Source organism: Zosterops lateralis, assembly GCF_965231275.1.
Source record: "Zosterops lateralis genome assembly, chromosome: 13".
NCBI lineage: Eukaryota > Metazoa > Chordata > Aves > Passeriformes > Zosteropidae > Zosterops > Zosterops lateralis.
Genome location: NC_139773.1, coordinates 1,078,402 through 1,090,494, shown reverse-complemented (window position 1 = coordinate 1,090,494; position 12,093 = coordinate 1,078,402). Strand labels below are relative to the sequence as shown.

Here is a 12,093-nt window from a genome sequence, read left to right as displayed (position 1 = left end):
CCTTATATATGAACTGAGTGCGGTTTCTGCATCCATTCCTTGTCCCCTAAGCAGTTACTATTTAATAAATGGGTAACTTTATTGCTTTCCACCACCACTGTGAAGAAGACAGCTGTTTAACTTTTGGTACTTGGAAAAGATCCTCTGGCAAGCAACTGCTGGGCACTTGAGCTTATGCCTTTGCTTCCTTTGTTGCTGGGACTGGAGAGGAGCAGGGGATGATGGTGGCTGATGGCAGCCTCAGTGCTGCTCACACAGGCCTTGGGGCTTCTGTGGAGATTTGCAGATGTAGGAACAGGTTTTTTGGTTCTTCAAGAGCTAGGATAAATTTCTGCAGACAATCCCTGTAAACCTACAGGTTGTAGTAACGTTTCCAGTGCTACAGTTCTTTGTAAAAACCATCACCCCCGAAGAAACAGGATCTCAACCCCAAAATATTAGCTTTCCTAATGTTTCCAAGGGCAATTTACACACACATCACAGAGAAGGATCCTGCTGTGAAATAAATGAGAAGCAGCAAGTTTTGCCATTCAGAGAGAAAAGAAGAAAGGTTCTTGATAATACCCTGGCAATGGATTTAGCACTTCCCCCCTCTGTCTGTCTTTTGAAGACATTCCAATGATAGAAGGCAACACTGCTGTAAAAATATTACTATAAATGGCTCCCTCTGCCTGGCAGAAACTCTGGTCAGATGCTCCACAACTAACTCACACCCCCAGCATTTTAATTGTATGTTTTCAGATGCAATCAGCTATATTCCGTAGCTGTGTACACGGCTTTCTTGTCCCAGAAATGCTGCTCATGAGGTAAGTGAAAACATCCTGTGGGTTGGTATCACTCCAGCAGTCAGCCACTGCCACAGGCTACAAAGGCAGAGTGATAAGCTCCCTGTGAAGTTAGTCTGCCTTTCTGTTCAATACCCCTCTTTGTTCAGTAAATGCTAAAACACACTTGGTGTTCTTCCCCCACCTCTTTTAAACTGGCACAGTTGTTACACTGAAAGGATGACAAATTCTTCATGTCTGAGAGAACACTTATTAAATTTCCTAAACAGAGAATGCAACCCCGACTTGCTATCGCCCCAAAAGCACAGACACAGACGCAGCAGTGTGCTGGGAGGCAGCCTGATGGGCTGAGTCCATCAGGGAGTTTCCTCAGGCCCCTGGAAGCATCACTGCCTGCCAGGTTCCTCTGGGCTTTGTTCCTCTGCCTGGCCCAAGTGGAGAGATTGGGCTCCTCAGAAGGACCCCTACCAACAAATACCCATTTAATCTATCTTCATTTGGGGAGGCATTCATCTCAAAATTTGCTTTCCTGTCCTCCTCAGTGTTCCTGAAGAATGTGGAGGCCCTGTTTCAGAAACACCAGAGTCAGAAATCCAAACCAGAGCTTGCAGGGAGCAGCTCTGGCTGTGACCTGAACAGCTTGTGTCACCCACCCGGGCTGCAGAGGGAGGGAGAGGAAATGCCACAGCCAGGCTGAGACAAGTGTGAGCTGCTCTGGTCACTCATCCTGCAACACTGCTTAATTTCCAACCACAACGGAGCACTGAATCACTGAGGCCTCTGCTTACTTGCACAAATGTTTCCCTTTCCTTTCAACACCTCTATTTCTTCTCTCACGTGTGGTACAACTGCATCTCCTGTCAACTTCCCCTTGCATCCAAACAAACCTTCTTTGCCTTTTCCTGACATTCTGCTTTTTTGTCCCATTGATTCCTGTGTGTTGTTACAGAACCTGTTCAAGGTTGAATAAATCCCTGTTGGACAAGGATGATGTTTTACCACTCCAGTAAAGAATAAGTGATGCTGTGTACCATGGCATTAATGTCAGCTCTCTAAGAAACACTTGTGGTCATCAGAGGATTGCATTTGCTTTCTTCCACTTTCAAATCATAGCAGTGGCACTTAAATAAGCTATGATATACAGATATACCTGCAATTCTCTCCTCTCCTGCTATTTTATTCAGCAAGGTCTCAGAGTATATTGGATTTTTTTCACTACTGATCTCTTATACCCATTTTGTACTTTGAAACTTTGATTTTTATCTGTTTTCTGTTACCCCAGGCTCAAATGTTATCAGATACCTCCTGTACAAATTTTTATTGTACCTGGTGATTCCAAGCACAGCTATTTCCAGCCCATTCCTCATGTCTTGTGGCAGGATCCAGCACCTCCCCCAGATCAGTGTCTTTGCCCACTTTAGAGTTCTTGCCCTGCTTTGTCTGTTCAGTCCCGTTTTGTTTTTATCTAGTGTCTTAAGGATTTCCCGTGTAGCACCAGAGCTGACCCTACATTTTCTTTGTCAAGACAATTAGATAGCAAGATCAGATCTCATTTAACAACAGTCTAGCCTTGCTAAGCTGTCTCGCCTCTATTCTATTTTCCATTTGCCATTTTGTGTTATAATTAGCACCCACATTGAGTGGTTTTACAAAAGCTGTTAAGCTGCACTATTCAGACAGTACTTGGTACTTCTCAGAAAGGATTTTGTGACGAGATTCGAAGAACTAATGAATAGTCAAAGAATTATTTTTTTTAGAAATTAGACAAAATGCTTTAATTAGATAATAAATATAGTCATTAAATGTGTAAAACGTCATTTGCTTATACTAAAATCTGGTTGCTTGGAAGAGGGTGATTTGACTCACCACCAGTAATTTCTCTCATTGCCAAGAAAGGGATTCTGCTTAGTCAAAGCATGTGTGGCTGCAAAAGAGGATTTAATCCTTGTTACTAAAAAAGATTAGTTATTCCTTGTTGTCCAACAGGCCTATAATCGCCAACAAGAAAGTGCCTGACAGGGATTTCAGTGTTGTGAACAGAGTTGTGTTGTCCTGAAATTCACCTCCTCTGCATGTCTGCTCTGCTCTCTACCTGGGGATTTTCTTCTTGTTCTACTCTTGGAAATCGCAGGTAAAAGAGGGGAGCCTTTCCTCTCCTCTGCCCAGTGACGTAAGTTATTTTCCTCCAGTGCAATGACCACTGTTCCCTCAGAGACAAAAGAGACGTGGAGGAGAGTATGTGACTGAAACCCACAACTTCTGTGCTCTAGTTTAAGCAGAACAGCTTTTCCTAGAACACTTGAAAAGAGGCATGGAAGCCTGCAAGCAGAGGTGACTTCAGTGAGCATGCTGGGATACCCGTTCTTTCCGTTTCTTTTTCCCTCCGAGGATTAACAATGCTGCTCTCTCCCATCAGCACTTTCCTGTGACATCCGTGCCTTGGGATTGCGTTGTGACTCCTGCTATGGGTTTCTCCATGGGGAACCACCCAGGCAAATGTCAGGAGTAAATTGTGGGAGACATCATTCAGGGCTCACTCTGAGCTGGTCCTTGCAGCCACCAGGGAGAGGCTCCAAGGATTTTGCTTTGGTAATGAAGGCTGCAGGGGAATATTGGGAGTGTCAGTTCCCTGCCCAGAGGGCAGGATATAGGATTGCTGTGGGGTGACATAGTTTCTTCTTACCTTCTGGTAGCACCAAGCTGAGTAACCTTGTGTCTTTAACTCACTGAGAATCACCCTTATTCCAGAACATATTCCTCTGAGCCTTGTGCTGCTGGGTGCCCAGAGTGAACTGTGAAGCTTTTTGAAGTGCAAGAGTTCACATTTTGAAGTGACAAGGCTACTATGGCAATAATATCAAGAAGGAAAGACTAAAATGCTGCGCTCATTACTGAAGCAGCTTTCAGTAAGTAGCTTTTCCAATGGACTGGACTGAAGCAAACCCATCCAAACTCATGAACAGAGCACTCATGGTACACCCTGCTTGTCCAGCTGGTGATGGTCACAGTGACATGAGCTCATCAGGTCATTGTGGTTGTGCCGTGGCAACTGGGCTTTTCTGCTGCGGCTGCTTTCCTTGGAGCATTTCTAACCATGCTGGCACCTGGCTTGCCCATCCAGGACTTTTTTTAGATGTAGTTTACATACCACAGCTCGGGCTTCTCCTGCAGGATTAGCTGGTTTAGCAGTACATTAGCATCTCCCTCAGGGCAAGTTCTGCTGCTGAAGCCGTGTGTCCTGTTTGGGGAGTGCCAGAACTCCACCTGGGCTTGCTGCGGGGCTCTGGGAGCTGCGGGGCTCTGGGAGCTGCGGAGCTCTGGGAGCTGCAGGGCTCTGGGAGCTGCAGTTCTGCCTCCCAGCAGGACAGGCTCCATCCCAACATCTCCAGCTGCATTGCCTGCTCACCTGCTTCCTGTAAGAAACCGGTCCAGGTGGTGACAGGCACAGTAACCCCAGGGTACAGCAGGGCAGTAGCACCACCCTGGTTGGGAAGGAAGGGCTGGAAAAGCTCCACAGCAGACACTGGGTGTGTTGATCAGGACAGCCATAGCAGAGCTCTCAGGAGTTCTTTCAGCCTAATCTACTCTCATTTATGAATTATTTGAAATGTATTACCTGGTAATATTAAAAAAAAAAAATAAAATTAAAACCCCCACACTTTCTCTCCAATTTGAAAGTATTTAGTTATAAAAGTTCATTCCACGTCTCAGTTCCTAATGATATTTTTCCAAAGCTAAATGCTAAATGATGCTACCTGATCCAAATAAACTACAGATTTTCAAAGAGAAAAATAATTGAAACTGAGTATGTTATGGGTATCTTTGGAACCCTAAATAAAACTTCTTTTGTATTCATATCTTGTTTAGTTTAGGTAGGCTTATAACAGTTGTAGTAAAATAAAAACTTAAGATCCAATTTTCCAAAGTTAAAAAGAAAACAACTACTGGTGTGAGGAGGAAGTTTAGAGAGAACAGGGCACAGTGAAGTTTTGAACAAGCATCATTTTGACAATATCTTTTTCAACTGTCAGAAAGAAATCCTTTCTATCCACAGTGGTATCACACACGATAGTCCTGGACTGAAAGTAAGTTGTTCTGATTCAGTTAAAGCAATTAATTGTATTCTTGCATCATAGCACTGGGTACTGGCCCTGAGTGTTTCAAATCTTGTTCTCTTGATCTGCCAATCTCCTTGTCAAGTGCTCTGCCAAGGGCTTTGTACGTGTAGATGAGCAGCAGACAGACCTAACAGCCAAACATAACTTAGAATCTCCAAGTACCTTGGGCTGGATATTTCCTGTCATGCCATGGCCTTTCACTGTAGTTCAATCACTTGTTTTATGTTTCATGGCTTTTCCCCTGGTACACTTTAAAATTTCCTAGTGTTTCTAGAAATATATTCCTGATACAAAGTGGTTTGGGAAGTTTACTGCTGTCTTTCTGCACATGCTGTCCTGGAATAAGCAGGACAGCAGTAAGCAGCAGTGCTCTGTGTGTGCTGCAGTCCGCAGTGCAGCTCTGGGGGCTCAGGGGGGCCTGGCATGGCCCTGCTGAGATAAGAGCTGGTTTGCTGCTGCTTCCTGTTCCACGGCTGCTGCCCCAGCTCTGCTCCACCGCAGGGGCACATGAAAGAGCCTTTTTCAAAACCAACCCCAGCTTTGCAGCCTGGCCTTCCGCTGCCTGGCCCTGGGAATGTGCCAGCAGCTGAAAAGGCAGCTCAGCAACCCCATTCTGAGCTGAGCACACACGAGGGGGAGGTCACCATGCCCAGAACAGAGTGGTGTCACATCGGAAACCTCTGACCAAAATGTTCTCCCCTGACCAGTGCTGGGTGTGATAGGAGTCCTTTTCTACACATGTCCATGCCACAATCAACTGTTTAATGGGTTTAAAGCATTTGCCCATGCTGTACTGTGCAAGAGCTCCTTTTTCCTACTGGCTGAAATCAGTTGGAATGGATGGGAATGTGATGGTTGCTTGTGCTTTCCAAGACTGACTACAGAATTTATACGAGCTTAAAAAAATCTATATTTTTTTAAGTATTGATTTTTTCCCCCACATAAGCAGAAAAAGCAAAGAAGAGTAGGTGGGTTGAAGCTGGATGTATAAGATTTTTGTCACTTCCTGTAAAGTCACTCTTCATGTGTCAGAAACATAAATGTTTGCTCAGGATGTAGGTAGGGACGTTTTGGTGATAATTCCAGGAGCTGACTTGGGCATTTCCACAGGAGGCTTAGTTTGCAGTTTTGCTGCAGCCTGTTACCTAAACCTGACATGCAGTACCTTTCATGGGGAGGAAATGGTATTTATTGCCAGGCAACAGCATAGAGGTGAACCTTGAATGGGACCTTAAAAAATCAGAAAGAAAAAAAACACTGCCTCGGCAGTATTCCAATTGCTGGGCTGCTAGACTGTCTCTCCCACTGCCCCTATGGCGAGACTCTCATCAGGCTTCAAACCTGCAGCAGCTAGGACAGTCAGAGATAAAATTGAAATTGAGATTCACAAACTATACAATAGCACTGGAAATGACACTGAGCAAAACGGTGGCTCCCCAGTGGTCTTTTGCTCTTGACCCTGTGGGTTTTCTCTGAGGAGGAAATGGTTGATTTCAAGTTCTGCTGACAGAGGAATTTGCTCCTCAACTTCCTGAGCTCTCACCCTCCTCACTGGCATCCTGGACTGCTCCTGTGTATTAGGCATTCTTACAGTCACAGCACATTGTTTGGCTCTCTTCATGTTTTAATCACCCTCTGATTTGTACAGCTCCAAAGTGATGGCTGCACAAAAGCCTACCTCACTTTTGGTTTGCTGGTTGGCAGACTCATGGCACACAGGGAACAGCCTTGGAAAGTCTCAATTCCAATCTGCTAAAACGACTCTGCTTGTGCTTATTATCTCTGTTTTAGGTTGTCTTCTTAATAATTTGACTAAACATTATTCTGAGTGCAGTTCAGAGCCCCAGTGCTCCTGTGCTAGCAGAAGGAGAAAGGAGCCAGCCAACAGATACATATCACAACAAAAAGTGTGGCAAAAAACTAGGAATCCATTCAGGAAATCCATATAGAACAAACTTCTGGAACACCTCTGTGATGGGGATAGTAAGAAATAGGACAGGAGGCAGCAGAATCCCTCACCAGTTTTAAATGGGAGCTTGATGTGGCTACATGACACAGGTTTGAGGTGGCAGCATCCCTTTGTATTTTCTCCATATGACTTCAGACAATGGCTAAATCCATAAATTAAAGTGGTTTCTCTTTGGGAGTCAACAGAGAGGCCACAAGTGAGGATGTTCACATACTTTTCAGAAGGCACAGCACTGTTGCCATGGTCCTTCTGAAACATGACAGATAAACATGTCAATGGTGAAATCCGATGTTCCCTCAGTCTCCTACTGAGTAACATTAGCTACACAAGAGAAACTGGAAGAAAAATAAGGAGAAATAGAATCTTACAAGTAGAGGACACTTCTGTTTTACACAAAATAATGGTCAGAGATTACTTTTGTTTCTATTCCTCTTTAGTTCACACACTTCCAGTTTCCTTCTCTGTTATATGAGGGCTCCTCTCCTTCTACAAGCACTGTGGGCTCGGTCCCAGAGCATGGAGTGAAACAACCTGAAACAGCCCTGACTTGCTCAAGCACAAAGACAATTGTCTACCAGGACTTACAGAGCCACTGGAACCAGACTGGAACCAGACCTGCTTAGTTAGTACATTAATTTATTTTAAAACTGTGTCTTTCTTTTCCTTGTCTTAAAATGCTTAGAATTGTTTCCTGTCAGTCCTGAAAAAGGCACTTCATAAAAGCCACTGCTGAACCCAAGCTGTCTTTGTTACTGGTTTCTCCTGGCACATGGGGAAAGGTAAAACTTCAGGAAATATTCCCAGTCTTGTTGTATAAGCAGAATGAATTAAATATTTAGTTCACTTCTTAGTAAAGATTATTTCAATAGCCACATGTTACCAATTCCATTTCACAAGGGATCTTTGCCACCTAAATAATAATTTTCAACATACCCCATTACTCAATATGATGCAACATTCTTACACTCCATTAGTATCTGATTGAGACACACCCCTGCCGCAGCTGCCATAGCACCCTCCATCTGCTGCCTGTACAGGGAAGGGGAATTTCATATGAACCTCTTTCTCCATCTGTTTTATGTGGGGGTGAAGCTCATGGCACGAGGGAAGGCTTGCCTGGACTCCAGGCTGCAGGCCATGGCTGTGGGCAGAGAAAGGTCCAGTTCCTGTTCCAGGGTGTGCCTGACCCCTGCAGAGCTCCCAGAACCACCCAGAGGTTTTATGAGCCTGGTCTCCTCCTCTTTGGTTAGCAAAGGCACCTTAATTCTCCATCTCCAGAGAAAGCCTTTACCAGGTGTGAATTTTTCATCAAAGCCCGCTTTATTTTCCAAAATAGCACCCCTACTTCCAGTAAAACTGTGTTTTTCCACATAAAAGATTCTGTCAGAAACCCAAGTCCTAACCAAATGTGCATCCGGAGGTTTTCAATGGCAAGGCCCTCCTTTCCTTCTGGTGCTGATGGGGATTTCCATCCCACTGAGCAGCAGCCCCAGGGCTGTTTGTCACTCCTCACTTGTTAATAACTCTTCAGTAATTACAGCACCTACTGTAAGGAACATGAAGTGATGAGACTCAGACCTCAGGGCTGCTGACCACCTATTTTCCTTTTTGTCCCCATCCTTTATTTTTTATTTTTTCTTTCGTATTAGGAATACATTAGGCCTGGAAAAATTGAGAGCAGCATGAAATAGCTTCTTGATTTGAAAAGCTCTTACATTAGAGGAAAAAAGTTTGTGTTTGTTTATTTAATTGCTCTGAATAGAACCACAGGAGTTGGTATCTCTAAGCTAGCCTGAGCTGGTACATTTTCACTTAATTCCCAAGACTGTTGTCTTCCAATTCAAGCAAAGATAAAGTTGCACAAGGAGCTATGGAACTTTTCAGTTCCTCAGTCTTGTTCAGTGACATTTTTCCCACCACTTTATTACTGTACTAAACTCTATGTACAGTAAGGGAATAATTCTCTGGGGAACTGAAAAGCTATTGGGATCCAGATGCATATTTTCAATGTGAGTTTCTTCCTTCACCTTGACACCCTGAGCAAGGCTGAGTGATCTCCACGCAGAGCTGCTCCCCCAGCCCTCACCTCATCACAGCCTCAAATCCCCAAACTCTTACTGAACAACACAGTGAACTTTGTACATTATTGAACTGTGGCTGCTGAGAAAAGTTTTATTACAAAACCTAGATTAAACTGGAGATTAAACTAGTGTTTTCTGTGCCACTCACTAGCTGGAATGTATCTTGCTGTGGCAAGGCAAGAAAATGAAATCAGAAAAAGGTTGTCTTGAGCTAAAGGAGCTGAAATATAACCAAACATCCCAACTTGCCTTCAACACAAGCATGCAATGAGTGTTAGTGATTGAAATTCCAGGGGTTCCCCTGTGTCTATGAAGCAGCACAAGTTTAGTGTCCCCAGCCAGTGAATGAAAAAAAGAGAAGAAGCTCTGCTGCATTGCAGGAGTGTCAGCCTTGGGGGAGGAAAGGGATGGGCACCATGAATCACCCAGTCCTGCCAGGAAAAATTCAACTGAAATGAGATTCATAGGGACACTCTGAGATCCACCCTGGAGAAGCTGTGTTAGGAGGAGAGGCTGAGGGCTGGCACTGCTCAGCCTGCACAAGAGCTGCTCAGTGTGTTTAAATTCCTGGGGGAAGGAGCAAGGGAGATGGAGCTGGGGCTTGGCAGGGGCACCCAGTGACAGGGCAAGAGCCAACAGGCACCCATGGAAAATCAAGCAGTCTTGTTGAAGCACAGGAAGGTTTTTGCTGTGAGGGTAGTGAGACATGGTATCAGTTTGCCCAGAGAGGCTGTGGAGTCTCCATCTGTGCAGACACTCTGAGCTCAGTGCTGTGACTGGGCATGTGCTGGGCGAGGGTTGGCTGGATATGTCCAGAGGCCCCTTCCAACCTCAGCTATTCTGTGACTCTGCTTCAGAAAACGCACCTCAGTGGGCTGCTCTAGCAAGGCAGAGGACACCCTCTGATCTCTGTGTGAGGCTCCATTTCAAGCTCTGTGTGACAAACACTCTTTAGGTGGTGTTTGTTAGATGTGGCCGTGTACATGCAGGCAAAGAGTCCATTACGCACCTATTCCATATTTAAAATACAGACTCGTGGCACACTTAAAATTGGCAGAAATAAGAATCCTCCCATTCTCTGAGCTCAAGCAAAACTAACCAACTTTTGCAGAGCAGGATGGATCAAAACAAACCAGACACAGTTGTGTAAAAATATTAACAAAGTTGTCAAAATAAAAATATTAACAAAGTGATTTACTTCATCAATCAACCAATTTTAATAGTCAAACCCCTCAGTTGAAACATGGTCATCAGAAAATTGTAATAAGTGTATTTAACTGTCTAATTATTTCAGTCATTGACCCAAAATGAACTCCCTGTAAATCCATTCATTTAGTTTTAATTCATTTGAGCTTCATTTTAGCTGTTGTACTCTGCTCAGAAGTGACTCGTGAAGCACCAGTGTTTCCATAGCCACAATGACTGATCAGGTTTTGTACTTGTGATTTCCTCTGATTTCAATGACTGTTGTGATTGTCTCCCCTGCACCCTCCACGGGTGCTTCTCCTTGCCTCAGTGAGCCAAGTGTCCTTCCCAGAGCAGCTGGGGGAATGGAGGAAGGAATTACATGTCTAAGAGGGTAGAGCAGCCTCTTCTGTGGAGATGAGGTTGACATCACAACAAACACAGACATCAGCTGGGCAACCGGTTAAACTTTTCCAAGCTGGTTTCCCCTTTATTCCCCATTTCCACACACATCCTGCAGTGATGACTTGGCCTGGATGTGGTCAGTGCTGTGGCCATTCCTCTGCCTTAGGAGCTCAGGGAGATGCAGACTATGGCCATGCCTGTGCCTCTGGAGCTCAGGGTTAAGCAGAATGTGCTGACAGCAGAGCCCACTTGTGTGCTGTTGTGCAGGGAGATGATTTATCTTAATCTGCCTTGTGTCAGTAGGGTCAGATGTAGCTGATGCCATTCAAATCAAACTTGGTGGTGCCCACTTGCAAAGCTGGGATGCCAGGCTGGAAAGTTTGCCAGCCTCATCCCTTCCTTTCCGAGTTCAGCCTTGGGGTGCTGGGTCAGCAGGAGCCTCCCCAGCTCCAGTTCCTCCCAACAAACCTGCCCAGTCTTATTTCCTCCTCACAGACCTGCTGCAAAACAACGGGCCCTGCAAAGCTCAACCTCTACAGGAAAGCAGGGTAGCTCCTGGTATACGAAAACTTCCTATTTTGAGTAAAACGATCAATGTTGTATTTCTTCAGCACGTTGCCTAATAAGTTTAGGAAATAGCTTTACTGTGACTTTTATCTCCATGTTCCACAGTTAAGAGTCTCATTAGAAGCTTAATTATTTGTGAAGCTAATTACATCTTTTTTTTTGTATATATAACAGATCATTTTGTGAAAAAGCTACAGTAGGATTTGAGAGGCTCACCTCCAAAGTCAGCTTTGCACTGAATCTGAGGTTGAACATACCCTGAAGTCAAAGCAAGAAACATTAAGTATCTTTGTAAGAGTCCCTGTTCCTGGAGCACTTCCGTGGCTCCCACGGCTGCAGGGTCTGACCACAACCACCGCTCCACAGGCAGGGATGGGATGCGGGAGGGACCAGCCCACAGGAGGGCAGGGGAGCAAATCCTACCAGCTCCTGTTCAAGGCCTGCTTCATATTTGCTGGCTTGCACCTCCCCCACACTTTTAAATGTGAGCTGTGAGAATCTACAAGCCCCGAGCTCACCCCACAGCTGAGAAGGAACAAGCATTTCACACTTCAAGCGATTATTTTTAAATCCAAGTACCTTAGGAGCCCATGACACATTTTCAAAATTGACTTGGCTGCTTGAGTTTTATTCAAAGTTGTCCAAGGGAATAGATTTGCTCCCACTCTACTCTGGGCACTTCAGAGCCTGCCCCAAAACCAACCAACTCCTTTGAAAATTTTCCTCCTCCCCTGTTCCCAGGTGGGTATAGCAAAGCCAGGAAGTGTTGCCAGTGCCTTCTTACCTCTTGTCAGAAATAGCTGCATTTCAATGGCTACAGCTGCAGTTTTGAGCAGCAGGTTAGAGGAGACTAAATAGAAGGAAAAGGCAATGACAGGAATTGCACAGGAAAGCAACCATGAGTGCAAGAACACAGAATGAGACTAAGAAAGATACTCTGTGACTGAGGGGCAAAGATTTTCTTGGATAGTGTTATTTGTTAC

The 12,093-nt window shown here is 44.8% G+C and overlaps 1 protein-coding gene across 2 annotated transcripts in view; it reads right to left on the bottom strand.

Annotated features, from left to right (window-relative positions):
- Positions 1-12,093, bottom strand: part of PSTPIP1 (proline-serine-threonine phosphatase interacting protein 1) — a 48,866-nt gene that overhangs the window by 33,282 nt on the left and 3,491 nt on the right. The gene's annotated exons all lie outside the window — the stretch shown is intronic.